Genomic DNA, 21947 nt, shown 5'->3' with positions numbered 1-21947 from the left:
CCTCTTGTCCTGAGTGACCGTCCCATGTCTGTCTGCCTCCATGAAATGCTTCAGCCTTTTGTTTATGGGGAATCTTTGCTTCATGCTTAAACCAAAGTGAGGATGAGAGAGAGGGTTATAGGGAAAGAGAATTTGTCTGTTTTAAGTGTAGCCCTCCAGTCTACGTGGAGATCCAAGTCTTTGAATTTTTTCTCTTCTTCCTCCCTTACCGCCTACGTCTAAAACTGATAGCTCCTGTCCACTCTTTCTGTACTGTCTCCATCAATATTCTGATTTCATCTCCCTTTAGCACTCGAATTCACCAGGAATGATCTCAAGGAGACTGGACCATCAGGACAGGTTCCTTATTGTGTCTTTTTTTTTTTTTTTCAGTACTGAGGATGGAACCCAGGTGCACTCTACCTCTGGGTTATATCCCCAGCCCTATTTTTTATTCTTTATTTTGAAACCAGGTCTCACTGAGTTGCAAAGGACTTCACTAAGAAGCTGAGGCTGTCCTCGAACCGTGATCCTCCTGTCTCAGCCTCCCAAATGCTGGGATTACAAGTGTGCTCCATCATGCCCGGTTCTCTCCAGTCCATGCTAATGCTGTCGTTCAACACACACCAACTACCCTATGCAAGGGCAAGTATGAAGGGTGGTATGTGCTGTGTGTGTTGAAGGATTTTACAATCTGATTGAGATGATGAGGCCTGGATATTGGGAGGTTTTACATTATTTCAGGAAGGTTTGGGCTTTTGGCAAGCTTTCTGGAAAGCCAGAGTCTTCTCAATAGTGTACAAACAGCAGGGAAGAAATGTAACACGGGGTGAGGTCCTAGCACTCTGCTGGTGAATTAAGGTTTTCCACACTGCACTCTCATCATCATTCTGCCTCGAGTGCCTTGCCTTGGTTGATTTGCCATTCATTCATTAAGCCAACAAGTCATTATTATGTTGGGTAAATTAGCTTCTGCTCGGAGAATCTCATTCTTTTAGAGGAAACAAGAACAGCAGAAAGCTTATGGCAGGGTGGCAATGGAGGTTGCCTTCTTTGGTGATATTAATTGATGTCCAGGAAAGATCAGGAGACCACCACATGTCCTCCAAGCCATTCAAGTGTCACCATGGTACTGCATACTAAATTTCTCCCTAATCAGAGTCCTCAAGAGGATCCCTGTTGAGTTATTCTGGGTCTTTGTGAGACCCTACAATGCACCCAGAATCTCCAGGACAGTCACACTGCTCCGAACATAGCTAGGTATCTCTCTGCCTTTCTCCATCTGCTGGTATATCCTTGCCACTTGAAGGTGGAGTGTGAATTCTTAGTATTAATCATCTGTCATTAAATTTTTCATGGCTAGTATGACCATGGAGATGGTAGGTCAGACACAGCCTAGTATTCTGGGTCATTATGTGGGGTTGTACACCTGGTTCTGCATTGACGAGCTGGGAGCTGGCCATGAACATGAACAAGTAACTAAATGTTTTGAGACAGTTTCCTTCTCTGTAAAATGGAGATAAGAACATCCCCTCTTCGGGATGTCGTGGGATTCACTGAGAATGCATGTAATGTACTTGGCCTAGTGTCTAGATAAATGGTGCCAATTATAATTGGTTATGTCCACAGGAGAGGAAGCCCTGCTCCAGCCTCGAGGAATGACAGGTGGTTGTTTAACTACAGAGCAGATGCTATGAAATCCAGTATGATGGAGATAACCCAGTCATAAAAGTGAAGGGTCATATGTAGAAGCTAGGAAGTGGGATACTGGAGGGACTTCAGGTAACAGAGGAGAAATGTCAATGGAGTGAGGGAATTGTTCTAGGGGAAGGAGTGGCAGAGGGGGAGAATTATGTACATAAGTGAGAGTACCAATGCCAGCCTCAATATACCTGCTCTTATGTGTTGCTGGGCCATATCATCCTAACTTTATGACATGTTTTTCTTCTCTCGGCTCCGAATCATTCAGGCAGTCCCCAGCACACTAGTAAATTCTCCAGAAGTTCAGGGAGGAAGATAATGGCTAAGAGCTTCAACAGAAAAGCAGGGTCTGACCTGGGCCTTGGAAAGCAGATGTGGCTCTGACACAAGTAGAAGAGCGAGGTAACTCAGGATGGAAGCAAGAGTGAAGAGGCAGAACATGCAGTGTGTGTCCTAAGGAGAGCAGGGCGGTTAGAGTGGAGTGAGTGGGGGACGTGACTAGTCAGCGAGAAAGGCCAGACGGCCCGACAATGGAGAGTCTGGACCGTTAAGACAAGGGGCTTGAACCCATCAGAGGTGAGCAACCCTGAGGCTTTTTACTTGTTTGTTTTTAGCAGAGGAATGATGCTAAAGCAGTCTTGCTTAAAGACATTCACACAAGTACAGTTCCTGGTTGCTAATGGGTGGCCTACATCCCTCACCTGCCCGCTGCCCTGGCCCACTGTGGCTTCACTCACTACTTCACACATTGTGCTTTCTACAGGGAGCCTCCATGGATCCCCAGTGGCCAACCCGGCCCCCAGCTGGGCTTCTCCTAGGTGTTTCCCTCAAAACATGAGGTCTATAAGGAATTGCATGACCTATGGATTGCCTGATCACAGAAGCCTGAAAAACAGTAAGTATTCTCCCTGTTGGGGATTTATATTGCATAATAGGATATTAAAGACAATTAGAGCTGTGGTTTAACACAGTGACTAAGAGGCTAAGCCAAGGGCTTGGGGATGCAGCTCGATTCCCAGTACCACAACAATAAGAACAATAAGGATACCAAAAACAAGGCCAAACCAAGGTTAATATCCATGTTTCTCCAACTGTGTACTTCAGCTTCATCCATCAAATTGTGCACAGTCAATCGACAGCTCAACATGGGATTCAAGATCCACAGTTCAGCACAGGATTCTAGATCACATTGTTATTCAGAAGGGGGTTTAACTGGTTTTTGCTGCTATTGCTATTTTTTTTTATTCATGATTACTCCTTTCATGGTCATCCTAAATTATATCTGAAAATAGTCAAGTAATGACTAATACATGACCAGATATGTTTCCTTTGCATGGAGACTTATGGTTTTAAGTTACAAAGTGAAAAATAATGAATAAACTTTCTCACTTGAGTAATGCGGTAATAGATGGTGCTGAAAAGAAAACAGACTGCTGCCCTATTTGGGCCAATATAATTTTTGAGATAAAATAAACAAGGTGCAACATGGCTGTTTAACATAGCTTGTTAAACAGCTGTGGTCCGTTCATTTATTCAACAATTCAACTATATTTACTGAGTACATATATTGCACCAAGCCCAGTTACTAGGGATCCAGTAGTGAGCCAGAATGGCTTCATTGTAGTGCAGAAGATGGACAGTCACAAGTAAACCACAAAAATTAATAAAAAATTGCAGACTAGGGACGGAGGGTGTAGCTCAGTGGTAGAGAATTTTTCTCGCATGCATTCTACACAGACTAGATCCCTAGCACTAAAAATAAAATTAGACTACATAGTCAAAAGATACTTTGGATAGACTCTAGGAGTTGCTGACACTGTTGTTGGGCATAAAAAAAGGAAAGGCATCAATCATTTTACATTTTGTCACTGTCAAGTTTTAGAGGTTTAAGATTTCTATGACAGGATCAATGTTACAATCCGCAGCGTTTCCTCATGGCTCTGGGTTTAACCGTGAATAAATCCTCCCCTTGGAACTTCATTCCTCCCATTATGGCAGGTACCGTGGATGACATGATCTGGGTGGTTTGAACAAAATGACCTCTATATGATGCTACTTATTGTAAAGCAAGCAATGCTAAGACAACACTGCAGAAACATTGGAGCAATGTGTCCGACTTCTTATGACTCAAGGAAGAAAAAAGAAGAGGGTCACCTGTCAGAAACTAGCACTGGGACAAGGACCCAAAACAAAATAAAACATACTTCAGGTGGAGATAATTCAGATTTCAGATGGAGACAAAGTCAAAAACTTTGTGCCCTGAAAGTCATGAAGCAGCCAGACTCACACATTTACAGCACCCAGGAAGAAAGTTCCCTCTTCTGCTCAGTCAGAAAGGGTTTTTTCTTAACTTGACAACATGAGGACACTGTCAAGGGAATCAGTTTTATACTTGTGCTGCTTCTAAAGCTGTCTTTCTGGGATCAGAATTATGGAAAATTATCATGTTTTGAGATCTGGCAGCATATCTTCTGAAATCTTTCAAGAGGAAGAAGCCTTGTGACTTAGGGGTCCATTGGGTCCATAAATAATATTTGCAATAATTGTACCATTTATGGGGTGTTTAAAATGAACTAGACACTGAGAATTGAGACATAATTCCATTTTAACCTATAAACAGTTCTATGAAGAGGTCCTATGATGATCAAGACTCAAAAATGAGGAAATTCTGGCATGGTAGTACATGCCTGTAATCCCAATATTTGGGAGGCTGAGACAGAAGGATCACAAGTTTGAGGCCAGCCTCAGCAGCTTAGTGAAGTTCTCAGCAACTTTGAAAGACCTCATTTCCAAATAAAAATTAAAACAGAGCTGGGAGTGTAGCTTGGAGGTATAATGCCCCTGGGTTCAATCCCTAATACCGTAAATAAATAAATAGATAAATAAAAAATACAGAACTTCTGTGCACATACTCCGGCCTTAGCATCAGGACTCTCCAGCTCTAAGCCAGTGCTACTAATTATCAAAAAGAACTGCTAGGGCATCTGTTATAAATGCAAAGGAAGTACTTTAAAGAGAGTACTAATTGTATTAGCCATTCCCCATCTCTCTTTGTCTACTTTTTGGGGTCTATATCCTCCCACTAGAAGATGAGGATGGTGAGAATTTTTCTTTTTTCTCATTGCTGTAAAACAGTGGTTGGCATTATAGCTTCTCGAGAAACAGTTCTTGATTGAGCACGTCTCTCTATTTTATGTCTCCAACAAAACTTGGCTAGGATCCTCTAGTGTTTACGGCATGAATCCCTGGGATTCGTCATACCACAATAGCTGATTATTCCACTGTCACCTACTAATTGGCTTAGAGTTCAAGAGTACTAATCTGATCTATTCTCCATCCTTATTTTTCATGAAGTATCATGATGCTTAAGAGAGATCAGAATTCAGATTCATGGACTGACTCTGAATCAATTCAACTCAACAAATATTGAGTTGCAGTTGCAGAGACTGATGGATGCTTGAGAACAAGAGACTCCTCTAGAGGGCCCCACTGTCTGATAATGTCTGTGCTGCAGATGCTTTCCCCTTACCCAGCCCCATCCCAGTGTTCTCATCTTTGACAGAAGGGCTGGCCAACATTATCTCCATGGCTCTGTCATCGACACTTCCTTGCCTTCTTAAGTGGGAGAGAAGGATATGAATTAACATTAATTTTGATGACTATTTTGAACGTCATTATTCTCTAACACAGTTAGCTTCTCCTGTGTCCCTCTCTCTCTCTCTCTTACCAGTATTCTTCAGTACTGGCTGTCACTCTCACGAGCGACTATATATTTACTTCTAGCAGCACCCTAATCCTCCTCATGATGTGGGTTTTAAAATGTCCTGTGCTACAAAAAGAAATCGTCACATTTATTTCAACTCTGTGTTAACTCTGTGGGTTCCTAGGTAGGAACCAAGCAGGGTTCTCCCTTCCTGAGTAAAGTGTAAGACGTCCACACTCTGGCTTGGAACCCTCCTCTGCTGGTATCCTCTACCTCACCATCTTCTGGAAACCAGAAGCGATGTTCTAGAAGGCTGAAGATGTGGGACATTTAATTCCGAATGGGTATCTGTGCATAAACAAAAGGCAATGATATAGGAAATCACCAAATTTCCTAAGAGTCAACAAGAACAGTAAGGCTCCTGGAGAGGGTGGCCACTCTGGCAGCTTGGAGACCTAATGGCGGGGCCGGGGAGCGGGATTCTGGCAGCAGGCTGAGTTTCCTCTGCGTTTGACTCCACATTCCATTCCAGAGCCTGTGTGGAGAATTCCATTCTCCTGAGAGTGTTCAGACCATGCACGAGACACTGACCAAACACTGACCAAACTCCAAAGAGCCAAAAATAAGTTCTTTGCCGGGACCAGGACAGCTAACCAGAACTGTACCACTGGTTTTTACAGGAAGCAAGCTGAGCCTTTATTACTGCGGGAAACATCTAAGAAAGACTGTGAGAAGATGGCCCCAGGACCACTGAGATTTGGGGATTTCACACGTACCGTCTGCACGATTTCTTCCAACCTACATTTTACCCTTTCATTAAGATCTTGTCTCCTCCACATAACCTCTCTGGGCTCCAGCAAGTAACAATCATGTTCTTTCCTCCAACTGCACCTGTGCCAAACTCTACAGTTGCACTTCCCGTGAAACATGGAAACCACTCAGTGCTCCTCTTCCAGGCTGTGAGTGCCCACAAGGGGCAGGGGCTGGATCTTATTCAGCCCTTTGTCCCCAGCACAGGGCACACTGCTCACACACTGTAGCCAATGAAGGACATACACAATGTAGAAATGAGTGGAGTTGTAGATGATCCTGAAGGTGAGGGCCCCACGCCAGCAATAGCAGCAGCACCTCGGAACTTGTTAGAAATACATGTCCTGGGGCCTTGTCCCAGATCTACTGAATCTAAAACTCTAGGGCTGGAACCCAGCAATGTGTATTTTTTTTTTTTTTTACCAACTCTTTATATGATACCAACTCCTGCTAAAGTTTGAGAGTCACTACCTTGGACTTTAAGGACAGCATACTACCTTCATCGCTGTTCTCAGATGATCCATCCCATAGGCACTGTGTGCATGGCATCTCCCTTCTAGAATGGGAGCTATAGAGAGCAGAGTTGAAGGCCTGTTCATCTCTGTCTTCCTCCAAGCTCCTAGCTTAGAACCTACCAGGAGGCAAAAACTAACAAATGAGACCTGAATGAAGGGACATCACATGCAGAAACTTCCCGTGGTCATGAACATAAAAGGGCTGTAAAGGGCTGGGCGTGGGGCACATGCTTGTAATCCCCACACTTGGGAGGTGGAGACAGGAGGATCGTCGTGCTGGTTCAAAGCCAGCCACGCTGGCTTAAGAGGCCCTGTTTCCAAATAAAAATATAAAAATAGGGCTGAGAGTGTAGCCCGGAGGTAGAAGGGTTTCCAGGAAACCCAGTACCACCACCACCAAAAAAAAAAAAAAAAAAAAGGTTGTAAGGGATGCTTCCAGCTTAACATCTGCAAAGATGAATCACGTCTGAGATACTAATTCTAATGGGAGTCACCACACGGATGAATCATGTCGTAATGAGAAAACCTGGCTGCCAAAAAAACCTCTTGAAAAGAAAAAATCAAATCAGGACAAATGGATTATGTTGTTAGGCTTGTGATGTCCGGCTATGAATTAGGTCTGCAGAAGGGACTTAATGGCTTGAACTACCAGGCTCCCTGCCGCTCTAAGGAGCAGTGGGTCAACTAATGAATCACATGGGAACAAAGCCCCTGCAAGACACAAACAAAAATCACAAATCCTGTATTCTGTGATCTCTGGCTCACAGGCTCTGGGGAAGTGTTCTTACTAAGCTGTACACATGAGAAGCTGTAAGGGATAGAAAATTCCAGATGTCCTGCCCATCCAGGCTGCTTTGAGTCTACAACAGGTAAGGGGAGGAGGCGAACCTGCAGGACCGGGCTGTTTGCTTTGTGTGCCCATCCCTTTGTTGCCTGAATCCAGTCACCTTGTCCCTCTCCCTCTGCTCCCTCCCTCTGCCCAGATGGAAAGGACCAGGGTGGCCTCTAGCTTTATAGCACTACCTGGGGCTCATGCTCCTTCTGCCTGGGCCATTGCTTCTGGACCAGCACATTTCTCCTAGACATTCTTTTATTGTGATATTTGCTTTATTATTATTTTATTTATTTATTTATTTATTTATTTATTTATTTATTTATTTATTTATTTATTGGTGGTACTGGGGTTCCTGGAAGCCCTTCTTCCTCCGGGCTACACTCCCAGACCTATTTTATATTTTTGAAACAGGGTCTCTTACGCCAGTGCGGCTGGCTTCGAACCTGCGCGATCCTCCTGTCTCCGCCTCCCAAGCGCGGGGATTACAAGCGTGCGCCACCACGCCCGGCTTTATTATTTTTAATTAATATATAATGATACATATTCCTGGGGGGCAGTATGAAATTTCAACACACACACACACACACACACACACACACACACACACACACACACTATGTAATGATCAAATAAAGACAACTAGCATTGTATCTCCTTATCATTTCTGTTTGCAGCCTTTGAGCTCCTCTCTCCTACTTCATCATAAAATATATAATAGGTTATTGTGAATTATCCACTCTACTGTGCCATAGTAATGGGAACTTATTCTTCTCTAACTGAATTTTGGTACCTGTCATCCAGTCTTCCTTTAGCCCTCTTCCCTTTACCCATCCTGGACTCCAGTAATCACTATTCCATGTTTTTTTCACTTCTGCACCAACGTTTTTAGCTTCCACATATGAGAGCAAACACATGGATTTTGTTTTTTTCTACCTGACTTATTTCACTTCGTGTGATGCTTTCAGTTCCATCACATTTTGCTGTGAATGACAGGATTGTATTATTTTTTATGGCCAAATAACATTCCAATGTGTATATATACACCACATTTTCTTTATCCATTCAACTGTCAATGAACACTTTGATTAATTCCATATTTTGGCTGCTGTGAATTGCTATGAGTATGAGGGCAAGTATTTCTGCTATGCTGGGTCATCTGGAAGTTCTACTTTCAGTCTTTTGAGGAGCCTCCATACTGTTTTCCATAAGGGCTATTCTAGTTTACTTTCCCAATGGTGGTTTTTTTTTTTTTTTTTTTTTGCTTTTTTGATGATAGTCATTTTAACAAAGATGAAGTGGTATCTCATTGTGGTTTTGATTTGCATTTCCCCAATTCCTAGCGGTACTAAGCATTTTTTTCACATACTTATTGGCCATTTATGTGTTTGTTTTCTTTTGAGAAATGTCAGATCACTTGCCCACTTTACAATTGAATTATTTGTTGTTGTTGTTTTGCAATTGAGCTTTTGAGTTCCTTACATAGTCTGGATATTAGTCCCTTGTCATATGAATGATTTGTGTATATTTTCTCCCATCCTTCAGCTTGTCTTGTCACTCTGTTGATTATTTCCTTTGCTCTGCAGAAGATTTTATAATCTCATCTACTTATTTTTGCTTTTGGGGTTTTATCCAAAATATTGCCTATACTAGGTGTTTTGACTAATTTGTTTCTTCTAGTAGTTTCATGTCTTCTATTTGAGTCTTTGATCCACTTTGAGTTGATTTTAAAAAATATGATGAGCGACAGGCGTGGTGGCGCACGCTTGTAATCCCCGCGCTTGGGAGGCGGATACAGGAGGATCGCGCAGGTTCGAAGCCAACCTCAGCTGGCTTAGGAGACCCTGTTTCCAAATAAAAATATAAAAATAGGTCTGGGAGTGTAGCCCGGAGGTAGAAGGGTTTCCAGGAACCCCAGTACCATATATATATATAGTTTTCCCAGCATCAGTTGTCTGTAGACACATGGATTGATTTTTTTTTTTTTTTTGGTGGTACTGGGGTTCCTGGAAGCCCTTCTACCTCCGGGCTCCACTCCCAGACACCTATTTTGTATTTTTATTTGGAAACAGGGTCTCTTAAGCCAGCGCATGCGCCTGGCTTCGAACCTGCGCGATCCTCCTGTCTCTGCCTCCCAAGCGCGGGGATTACAAGCGTGCGCCACCACGCCCGGCTGACACATGGATTGATTTTTAAAAAACTTTTTTGGTGCATCACATCACAGTGTAAATCATAGCACTGGTCACATATGTGTACGCAGCCCTCTCCTCAATCCCTCCTTTTCCTATACAGGGTATTGAGATTGACACTGGGATTCTAGTGTCATATGTACCTAGTGTCACATGAAATTACTTCTCGGGTTTTTACTCCTGTTTCATTTGGTCTATGTGTTGATTTTTTATGCTAGTGTCATGCCGTCTTGTTCCCTTCAGTATTTTTAGCCTCTTGTCTGGCTGAAGATGGCTAAGGCTGAGGCTGACCTCCTAGAACATGTTCCTCCAACAGGAAATATGGGATGAACAGCAGAGTGGGAGGTCTTAGGGTGGGATGGAAAGAGCGTCGTCTTTCCACATCGCACTGATCAAGCCAGACTCTTGATACCACCATCTAGTAGCAGTGGGAAATTAACTGGTGTTTCTTTAGTGGAGATTATCACAGGGTAGTTATAGTAAATGATTTAAATATAGAATATAGCTGTACGGTTTATTTATTTATTTATTTATATTGGGGATTGAACCTAGGGCATTCTACCTTTAAACCACAACTCCAGCCATATTTTAGTTTTTATTTGGAAACAGGGTCTCACTAAGTTGCTAAAGGCCTTGCTAAGTTGCTGAGGCTAGCTGTGAATCTTCTATCCTCCTTGTTGCAGTCTTCCAAGTCCTGGGATTACAGTTATGCGCCACCATGCCTGGCTTATCTGTAATTTTTTGTCTCTAGTTTCACCATCCCTGAGTATACAAATGGTTATAAAAGCATTGATGCATGAATCGCTAGAGATCCAAGGCCATGTCTGCTGGCATGCAGGACCTGAGATAACTTGCCACACCCCAAATCCATCACCTGCTCCCTCCTGGTCTCTACCTCCTGGTCTCTACGTTAGCGTTTCAGAGGTAGAGACTCTCCTCTCCTAAGGGAGTGCTTCCATTGGTCCACTCGGCATCTTTGTTGAGCCAAGCCACCTGGACTGGACTCTGTGGCTGGCCAGGCTCTGCCCTCCTTAGCTGGGGCTGAGGCTGGGGTGTGGAGAACAGCCTTCTCCCAGCCTCTTGCAAGTGAACTCATGGAGAAATGTCTATGTGTTTTCAAGTGCAAAGCCAAACAGCCAAACTCCAGATTCAGGTTTGGGGCAGTGAGCCCACTATGCTATAGGTGCATGGCTCTTAGCACCTATGGGGCATTCAATAACTGGGAGTCTATTCATCCTCTTGTTTATACGAGAATAACATTACAGCTCCTCTTTCTCATCCCAAGTTTCTTCCTTTCCGTGCTCCACTCCCTTCTGTGCCTCTAGTTGCTCCAGGATGTTTTCTCCAACTTCCTCTTGTCTCCCATTGTTTCCTCACTCTCAGAATTTCTTGGCCCTCCCCATTTGTCTATTGTCCATTTTGTTTGCTTTTGAATCTCATCCTGTTCTTAATTCTTTTTTTGTGTGTGTGGTACTGGAGGTGGAACCCAGGGACATTCTACCTTCAAGCCATACCCCAGAACCCTATTTTTAAATTATTTATTCTGAAATAGGATCTCATTGAGTTGCAAAGAGCCTCATTAAGTAGCTGAGGCTGTCCTTGAACTGTGATCCTCCTGTCTCAGCCCCCCCCCCCCCGCAAATGCTGGGATTACAAGCGTGCACCACCACGCCAGCTTTCCTGTTCTTAATTCTGTCCTGTTCTCTCCATCTTCCTCATCAGTCCTGCCCCATCCATTTATTCCATTTATTCCCATTGTCCATCTTGCTCCTTCAAACTTCATTTCTTCTCTCTCTCTCTCTCTCTCTCTCTCTCTCTCTCTCTCTCTCTTTGTGTGTGTGTGTGGTACTGGGGGTGGAACCCAGAGGCTTTCTACCTCTGGGCTATACTCCCAGCCCTATTTTCTATTTTATTTGGAAACAGGGTCTCACTAAGTTGCTGAGAGCCTCACTAAGTAGCTGAGGCTGGTCGTGAACCTGTGATCTTCCTGTCTCAGCCTCTTCAAGTAGTGGGTTACAAGCATGGGCCACTATGTCTGGCTTGCACTTACATTTCTGAAGGAGAAGAAATCTGTGCCTAAGAATGTCTTCCTTGCTTGTACTCTGTTCATCCATTCATTTATTCACTCACTCAACAAACATTTACTGAATGTCTGCTTTGTGCCAAAGAGCTTGCCAGGAGCTGGAGACAAAACAATTAATAAAATAGCCTTCTGTCGGCAAGAGAATTACTAAGTATCAGGGAAGGTAGGCGAGACAATGGGCATTTCAGCCATGGAGTGAGCACCAAGTACTTCAGAGGAGAGTCCTACTAGGCAATGGAAGGCTTCTACGAAAGAACACCTAAAACACAACCCATGGAAAATAAGAGCCGGCCAGGAAAAACTGAGGGAGGATAAGAGGGGGGAATGTTCTAAGCAAGGGAACTATGGGAAAATAGCTCCATATGGTTGAAGCTTAGAGACTGGACAGTGAGTCCAGGGAGCTAAGCACAGCCTTTCTGAGTCCTTACAAGCAGATGCGATTCTAGCACAGAACCATCTCTATTCACAAATATTCTCTAAGCACACTATCATGAAAGTACAGCTGAGGGTATGTCTCCTGGGCCTGAGGACATCCGTCATCCTCCAGAGGGTCAGGCTGAGTACTGAAGATGCATCTCCAACAAGACAATCTCTACCGTCAAGGCACCAATGACATGGGGGGTAATTATTTCTAAGATTTCTTATCACCTGGCAGTTTATTATTAAGAAAGAAAATAAGACACAGTAGCGTATTACCTAGCATCCTGGAATAGGAGAGAGGCGGCCTTCCTTTTCACTCTTAAGTTAACAACTCTCAGAGATATCCTAAGGGATGGCAGGGAGGTAGGGCTTTTCCTGTCTAGTTGGACATGTAGCTCTGGAAAGTACTTTTATAAGATGCATCACCTTCCTCTCTACCTTTGGAAGACAGTGGTGGAAAGGTAGGCCTTCAAGGGTGCTCTGTCACACTGGAGAATACAAAAACATAAACAGGTCATGGCACTGGAATTACACTGAAGTTCTTGGGGATCAGTCAGGGACTCTGTCTATTCCTGTGTAGCATACTTGAGGCCCTTGGCTATGTGAGCATGAGAGTGCCAATGTTCAGGGTTGGGATCATACAAGGTTATGCGAAACTATCACCTTCCATTTCACCTGTGCCTACCCTACTGCAGTCAGATAAAAAAATACATAGTCAACCTGAGCTGCAGTCCAATTTCAGAGAACTCCATGGAAATCACAAAAAGCCAAACTAAATAAACAAGAAAAACCCTAACGTTGATCAAAACTTTAAAACTTAAAAAACTTAAATTACAAGCTGAAATTTTAAAAAATAACTTTAAAAAGGCTAATTAAAATTTAAAAAATCCTAACTTACACCCTCCGAATATGCCATTTTAGCCCTTACATTTTGTAACTTAAAAAGCCTCTTCTGTTGTCTCTACTGAGCTTAAGTGTTTTCTTGGCTATCAAAACAAAGGTCTTTTGTTGAAAGAATAAGGCGACAGTGTTTTGGTAAAAAGATGATATATAGAATAATGGTATGAAGCTCTATTGTATAAAAGTAGACTTAGGAGCTTTCCTTGCCTTCAAATTCTTTGGGTTTCTTGTAGCTATTTAAAAATACTGTTGTCTTTCACTTTGTTGGAGTCCTAAATAATTGTGTGAAGTTAATATTTTCTAAAAGCTTATAAAGAATAATATGGAGCTGTGATTAAACATAATCAACAACAGTATATATACTAATTTCAGCCATGACCAACACACTGCGATCAACCACTTGTGGTGGTCTAAGGACTTTTTATCTTTGTACTCTTTATGATGAAGTGATTCATGGTATAGGATATTACTTCTTGAAGCTGGTCATGGAGCACATCCCTTTTCTTATTTTTTTTCTTTCCTCTCAAGCCACTGACATGAAGAAGCTGTGTGCAGTCAACTTAACTGAAGATTCAAGTGTTATAGTGGTAGACTATATTGCCTAAGTTGGAACTCATAAAATATTATTTGAAATTATTTTAGTTTTCCTGTGGCATCTTCATTTATTAGACGCTACCCATTATGTCAAAGGCAGGGGGCGGAGTCACTGCAGCCAATTTTTGGCCTGAGCCCCTAGGCTGGATGTCTAGAGGGAGAAGTACTCACTGAGTCTCACTCCCAGTGCAGTGTGTAGGAGCCAGAGAAGACCCAGTGTATGTTGTGCTGAGCTGGAAGTAGAGGCCTCTTGATGGGGCCACAACTCTGTTTAAATTCTAGCTATTTTGGATACCAGCAGGTGCTTTTTTCCAACAACAAAGGTGGTTCCCCTACAGGTTCTATTGCACATGGCCCCAAAGTCAGACTGCCTCTTTTTTCTCCCACAGGGAAGCTTGTCTCCCACAAAACGCTTATCCTCTTCTCTCAAAATCTTCTGCCATCTCCACAAAAGCCCAACTTTGCTTAGTCACCCACATCCTGGGTATAAAGGAGGAGGAAGGAAGGGCTCCTTTTGCTGCACTCATGATCAGAGAAGAAAGTCCATGTAGAGGGCTGATCACTTCTCAACTTTTGCTTCTCCATGTCCCAATAATGTGCCACAGAACAGGAGGCAGAGGTCTTGGGAATGGATGGAGCGGGAGCAGCCAGAAGACAGGCTCTGGGAAGCCACAGACACAGTGATGTCCTCCCTCCAAATTGCTCCTTGCTAATTCCTTGCCTTGAAGTCACACAGAGAAGCAAATGCAATGTATCTCACAACATACTGTGTCTCACAACATACTGTTGGGAAAGAGGCATGGCAGCCGTGGCTGGCAGCAGTTCATCTGCTGGGCTCCATCAGCAGCTCTTCTGGGTTTCACTCGGCACACATTCCTAGGAACTCCAGAAAAGCTTTTCTCATCAACACCATAATCCTGTCTCCACTTCCAAAATCAATCAGAGGGAGGCTGAGACAGGAGGATTGCACAGGTTCGAAGCCAGCCTCAGCTACTTAGTGAGGCTCTCCGCAACTTAGTGAGACCATGTTCCCAAAGAAAATATAAAAAATAGGTCTGGGAGTGTAGCCCAGGGGTAGAAAGCCCCTGGATTCCACTCTCAAAAAAAGTACCACCAAAAAAAAAAAAAAAAGAAAGAAAGAAAAACCATCAATCAGAAGATGTATGCCCAAAGTTAGACAATTAGTTTTTTATTATTTTTAGGCACAAAACAAAAAAATAATCAAAGTGAAGTATTACAGGCATAGCAAATAAGAGGATAAATGAGATCTAGGTTAGGGAACTGGTGTGTATGTGATAGGGGAGGAATTTGGTGAGGAGAGAATCATAGAGAGAGAAACTCTGCAAGGAAGGGATGGAAAGGGGCGGCAGGGGTGGGAGCGAGGAACAGGGAGGCGTGTGTCAGGATGACTGTGCTCCCGAGACGCCCCACTGCTCAGCCTGGTTTTGGACATCAGCACAATTATCACCCTTCATCAGTGCCCTAAGAAGTGGCCACTGATTAATCAGTGACTCACCCTGCTTCACCTAGCATCTCTCACTTACCAGAGGCGCTGGGAAGACAAGGTAGGAGAGAGAGTACGTTAGCTAAGAAGATAAGGGAAAAGATGACAAGTGAGGAGAGGTTTAGGTGACTGGGGCCTCCCGAGTTCAGAGGAGGCCAAGACACTGGGAACAGGCTGATGTCACTGGGAGGAACAGCTACTGGGAGCCTAGGATCATACAAGTCTGAGACACACACACGAGAGAGAGAGAGAGAGAGAGAGAGAGAGAGAGAGAGAGAGAGAGAGAGAGAAGTGGGGGTGACTGGCCCATTCTGAGGTCCAGAGGACAAAGAATTAAGGAAAGCCCAGCTATACTGTGCACTCTTGATTATTTGGGGGTAATGCATAGTTTATAATGATAAACAAAGGTATCTGCAAGTGAGGTGCTACATGGCTCAGTATTAAAATCTAAGCAGGATGGGAAGGCAGAACTGGAAGAGATTGTGGAAAGACACCTTCGTGAATGGACTAAGGCCTGAGATGGACCACACTACGATGGGAGCGTCGAGGGGAGTGTGTTGGTGCAATGGGAAGCTGCTGGCTCTGATGTGCAGAGTGTGGATTAGAAATCAGATTGTTGGCCAGGTGTGGGGGCATACCCCTGTATCTTAGTACTTGGGAGGTTGAGACAGGAGGATTGTAGGTTCAAGGATAGCCTCAGCCACTAGTGAGACTCTCATCAATCTAGTGAGACCCTATTTCAAAGTAAAAAGTAAAATGGAGCTGAGGGTATAGCTTGGAAGTAGAATGCCTCTGGGCTCAATCCTCGGAACCCCACCACCACCAAAAAAAAATATCAGACTGTTGTCCTGAGATACAAGATAGACACAGGCTCCACTGTCCCTCCTTCCTCCTCTGTTCCTACATATACTGTCTGTTCGCATTGTCCTTCTAGGAAGGAAGAAAAAAGCCAGGAACCCAATTTGCCCCCACTCTAGGGAGAGTGAGGAAGGGAGGGGAGAACAGGGTTTTCCTCACCTGCAGGGTTGGCCTTTAATCCAGGAGGTTGGCTGCCAAAGGTTCTGAGCATTCTGAGCTTGGGACTTTGCCCTGGGCTTGGACTTTGGTACTGTTGCAGGAAGTTCAGGTCCTAAGGCAAGTCCCTAGGAAGCCTCTCCATTCCCCCGGGTTATTGGGATTTCTCTTTTGGTGGCTGCTCCCCAGTGATCAGGCCATGGAGCCAAGCGGGGTGGCAGGTCCTGCAGTGTGACCCTATGCACACAAGGTGAGACCCAGGAAGACGTCCAGACTGGTATGCAGCTGTGCATTTAGAAAGCCGAACATGGCCTTCTTAGGCCTTGCTTTTAGGAATTGCTTAGGCCAATTCTCTTTAATAATGCATTCTGATTCCTTTGCGTGGTCAGGAGAGCTCAGTACCCTTTCCCTGTCCATCGTTCTAGCCACGTCCTCTATTATTATCCCAAATTAACCCAATGCTACTTTCGGACCCCTCAACACACCAGAGCTCCCAGGGTATTGTCATCTCAGATGCCTCTGTCTTCACACTCCTATCAGAGTGGGATATCCTGCTCACAAAGGCGGCCTTAATGCCACCACTCGACGATCTAGCCGTGTGACCTAAGGGCAGTTCCCTTTTGGGTACCTCAGTTTCCAAGTGGTAATGTGGGGATAATTGTGTGATGTCTAAATGACTTAATCCAGGAAAGAACCTGGGACACAGTGAGTTCTAAAAATGCTCTCAACTTTTTCTTACCCATCGGATATCCTAGGACATCTCATGGCTTCCAGCCCCTTCTGCCCTTCTGAACGTTTATTCAGGTGCTATTTGGAATGCAGGTGATGACTTAATGCCTCTAAGCAGTAATTAAGTAATTACTTAATTTTGTTCTCAGTTATTTATTATTCCTATTTTAAGCCCTGTCAAGTTGGAGAGGAACAGTCCAGTGAAGGATGCAATTCGTTTTTAAAATAAAAAGAGCTCTTTTAGATATAAGTCCTATTCCATATAACTCACCCACTTAAAGTGTACAAGTCTATGGGCTTTTAATGTATTCAAAGAATTGTAGAGTCATCGCCACAATCAATTTTAAATAATTTAAGTCACTCCCCATAAAGATCCGTATCCACCACCAGTTACTGCCCACATTCTCCAGCCTCCTGGACTCAAGCAGCCACTAACCTACTTTCTATCTCTATAGATTTGCCTATTCAGGGCATTTCATATCATGCTCTATTTTTAAAAGGGCAAAATTCTTCTCCTTAGACTTATCCTGTTTTTCCCAAATATTCAGCCATTGAACCAAGCATACATAAATGTTTATTTATGTATCTAATAAATGTTGAATAAAAACAAAATCAGGAGTTCAGTAGAGTTAAACTTATTTTTCTCATTTCATCTTTGGGCCTTCTTGAGCCAAAGCAAGATAGAGAAGTGGGTCAGGATCCAGGGTGCTATATTTTTGGTTTTCCAAGGCATAAGAGAAGCTTTGTTGGGCTGGGATGTAGCTCAGTGGCAAAGCACTTGCCTGGCAAGTGCACCGCTCTGGGTTCGATCCCCAGTCCAAAAAGACAAAAAAAAAAGAACCCCTTAAAAAAAATAAGCTAAGAAGAGAAGCTTTGTTGGGACTCCTCAAAGTGAAATTCTCACGCAGTGATCCTCAAACCCGGCTACACCTTAGAATCACTCGGGGAACAAGAGATTTATCTGCCCAGGATAGAGCCAACAGATCAGCATCTTTTAAAAGTTCCCCAAGTGATTCTATGAGCAGCCAGAGTTGAGAACTCTTGTTCCAACGGAAACAAGAATGCTAAGCAATAATCATTTGTTGAATTCCAGCCATGCCCAACATGAAATACAGCCAAAGTTTTCAACTTCAGGGAAATGAATCTGGATTTTTAAGAAAGCAATAAAAAACAGAATATTCATTTCACAAGAATTTTCTTTAGAGCCAACATTACTATTAGACGGAACCATGTGAAGTTGCTGATATTTGACTGGCTTGGCCTATAAAAATGGAAATTTCATATTTCTATTTCAATTCATAAAGTAAATGAGTGCATTTCTTTTATGACATAAGATATATGTAACATATATCTTATATATTTTGACACACATACACATACCTAAAATACTCAATCTGAATCACTGTCTTATTAAACTCTCATTCATTTTCCTTGTGTTTCACGTTAAAAAAAAAGAATACTCTAAGCTTTATTAAATATACACCTAGCAGAGGGTAGAAAGTAATGAGCCCCTAAGGGGGAGAAAAGGATAAAAATTCACAACCGGAAAAAACAAACACCAATTGTATAGACAACCTCAACTTTTGGTCACACATTATTTCTGGAAAGCATGACATGAGGTACATTTTCATAAAGCAAGATCTATTTTCCCACCAGAAAAATTTTATTATAAGAGATTGTGCCCTTGACTAGGTCTCACATAAATCAGAAAAAATGATGAACAATAGGTCACAAAAGCAAAACCGCCACAGCCATAAACCTCTGTATACATTTAAAATAGTAAATATATTATTCACAAATCATATAGGGCCACAATTGTACTTTCCCCATTGACCATTATACTGTCATTTTGAAAGGCAACTGAATGCTAATCATCAAAAATTTAAAGTGTACGTTTTTTGATCCATTCCTAGAGATTGTTTCTATAGGAAAGTGGTTCTGTTCTTTTCCCCCTTCCACAACTATATATAAATGTCACAGTCTTGACCCAAGCCCTGCATAGCCGTGCCCGGGCTCTCTGGCTCTCCACCCTTCCAGCTCCACATCCAACCCCTGCTCCTTCCCCCAGCAAGCCAAGCACTGCCCAGGCTCTGAGGACAATCCCCTCCCCATCAAGAGGAATTTAAGGAGCTTTAGTTCTCTAGTGCAGGCTCCACAGTGTCTAGTCACTGCATTTTTGCTTTCATTCTCCTCTCGGGCTGGGCACTCCGCTTCTACATCCTTCCTCTGACCAGAACTGCCGGCCTCTCCGTCCTCAGGAGCCTCGTCACTTGCCAGGCCTCTTCCTCACCCCACCTCGGCCTGCGAGGCTTTGAATTCCCTCCACAGGGTCCCATCCAGAAGATAAAGGGCTAGAGTTACCTACTGCCACACCTTGCTGATACCAAGCATGACTCTGGCAAATGAATGGTTCATGGTTGTGTGAATGAATTAATTCCTAGATTCTACTTCCTCCATTACTGTGCATAACTGAGCAGCCACAGCTACCTCTTGCTGGGTCTCCAGGGGACTGTGTATTTGGGAAAGCATCAGCAGACCTATTTTTACATTTTTATTTGGAAACAGGGTCTCCTAAACCAGCGCGCGCGGCTGGCTTCGAACCTGCGCGATCCTCCTGTCTCTGCCTCCCAAGTGCGGGGATTACAAGCGTGCACCACCACGCCCGGCTTGTAGAGGCAGTTTTGGTTGTTACAGTACAGGATAAGTCACTGTCATGTCATGTCCAGAGGATAATTATCCTGATAACCATCCCACAGTGCCAAGGATGCACCCACGCAAGCTGAGGTTAAGAAACACTGTTCTGGAAAAATCTCAAGTACCTTCTGCAGCACTGCTAAACTAAATTAAACTGAATCTTGCCAACAGACAATAAAGAAAAGCAAGATATCTCAGGTGATGTCCCTGTCGCTGTATATTTTATGTAGCTGTGATCACATTACATACAATGTGCACGCTGCTTCTTCTATATAATGTACTACCCAAGCTTCTCTCTATATTAAAAAACAATTTGGACTTCACTTTAATTCCAATTGAGATTCCTCTCCATTATAAGTCCCCATGTAATGAATCATTCTCTTAGTGCAAATTTGTTTCCAGATTTTCACTATGGTAAAAGCTGACGCGAGACACGTCTCTGTGCATGAGACTGCTTCTGCACATGTAGCCATTTCCTTGATGACCCTCAGAAAAGCTGAATACAAATAGCCTGATACTCATTTTTGAAAAGCAAGTGTGATTTGCCAAAGGATTCTATTTAGTACTGAAGCCCATGTGAGAGAGTCCTCTGAGCCCCAGCTTTGCTTTAGTCTAAAAACACACAAGGAACATGCATTTAAATGTTTCTCCATTTATTTATTTATTTATTTATTTATTTATTTATTTATTTATTTATTTATTTTTGCGGGTCTGGGATTGGAACCCAGGGGCATTTGACCTCCGAGCTACACCCCCTGCCCTATTTTTTATTCTTTATTTTGAAACCAGGTCTCACTGAGTTGCAGAGGGCCTCACTAAGTAGCTGAGGCTGTCCACGAACCACGATCCTCCGGTCTCAGCCTCCCAAATGCTGGGATTACAAGCGTGTGCCACCACGCCCGGCTGTTTCTCCCTTAAAAAAAAAAAAAATCATAGGAGCTATGAGAAGAAAAGAACCCATCCCAGAACTTTCTGAATAGAGCATTGGGTGGATCATGAGAACAGCAGCGAAAGGTCTTGTGATTTTTGGCATAGAGAGACAAACTAGGATGTCCTTAAGATGATTGAATATTTTTATTTTTTTATTTTTGGTTATAGAGGCAAAACTCATTTAAAATATCTTTGTTTTAAGCAGATTACCATTTTCTGTCTATTCTGGCAGTTTAGCTATTTTTTATTTTATTTTATTTTATTTTTGGTGAGATTTTCTCTTTATCTTAGGTATTTATTTTTGACCTGTGGGAATGCATTAAATTTGACAAATATTTTAACAGTTGTTTGTTGGGATGAATCCAGAAACTTTGAAGCAAGAATAGGTAAAGAGTTAAAAAAAATCATTAATACTCAAATACTTTTCCCAGGTGATTATATTAGGACCAAATAAAAAAGAGTTGAGCCGGGCTTGGTGGCACACGCTTTTAATCCCTGTGCTTGGGAGGCAGAGACAGGAGGATCGCGCTGGTTCAAAGCCAGCCTACCTAGCTTAAGAGATCCTGTTTCCAAATAAAAAAATATAAAAATAGGTCTGGGAGTGTAGCCCGGAGGTAGAAGGGCTTCCAGGAACCCCAGTACCACCAAAAAAAAAAAGTTGAACTTACTCTCTTCCTGTTCTCAGATTCACATGAAAGCCCACAATTTATAGCAACCAAAACAAATATGGATATATGTTATATATACACATATTATATATGCATATATATGTATATATGTGTGTATATATATATATATACATACATGTATATATATATATATATTCTTGATGTGTAAAAGACAGCAGGGGATAGTATAAGTTGAGAATCAGAGGACCTGGGTTTCTGCTTGTCTTTGCCACTGGCAAGCTCACAGCTTAGAACAAGTGTTTGAGATTTTTATAGAAAAAAGACTACCAAATATGAAACAGCATATGAAAAATGCTCCTAAGAGATTAAACACTCCTTTAAATGCAGTATCATACAAATAGGGCTGATACTGTGCAGTACTGTGCATTGCAACACTGTGCTTTGTGACGTCAACTTAGATGTGATCAAGGATGGGTGATGACCAGGTGAGCTGTGGGACTGGGAGGGAGCAGGCAGATGTCTGAGTGGAGAATTAGAGGCTCCGATGCAAGCATCGTGGCCGGAGTAAAAAGTCCATTCCAAGTCACAGAGATGGGAATGGTGCATCAGCAGCAAAACAACCTAACATCAACAGTGACCCCAGCCATGGACACCGCACAGCAGGCACTCTCCAGAATGTTTTACTTGCCTTATCTCAGCCAGGCCTCCTCATGGCCCTGTA

The 21947-nt window shown here is 43.0% G+C and overlaps 1 protein-coding gene across 1 annotated transcript in view; it reads right to left on the bottom strand.

Annotated features, from left to right (window-relative positions):
* The window catches only part of PLCE1 (phospholipase C epsilon 1), a gene marked incomplete at both ends in the record, with an annotated part of 297487 nt that overhangs the window by 191377 nt on the left and 84163 nt on the right, over positions 1-21947 (bottom strand).

Source organism: Muscardinus avellanarius, assembly GCF_963383645.1.
Source record: "Muscardinus avellanarius genome assembly, chromosome: 4".
NCBI classification, from domain to species: Eukaryota; Metazoa; Chordata; class Mammalia; order Rodentia; family Gliridae; genus Muscardinus; species Muscardinus avellanarius.
Note: the sequence above shows the minus strand (reverse complement) of the source record. Positions and strands in the feature narration are given on the sequence as shown.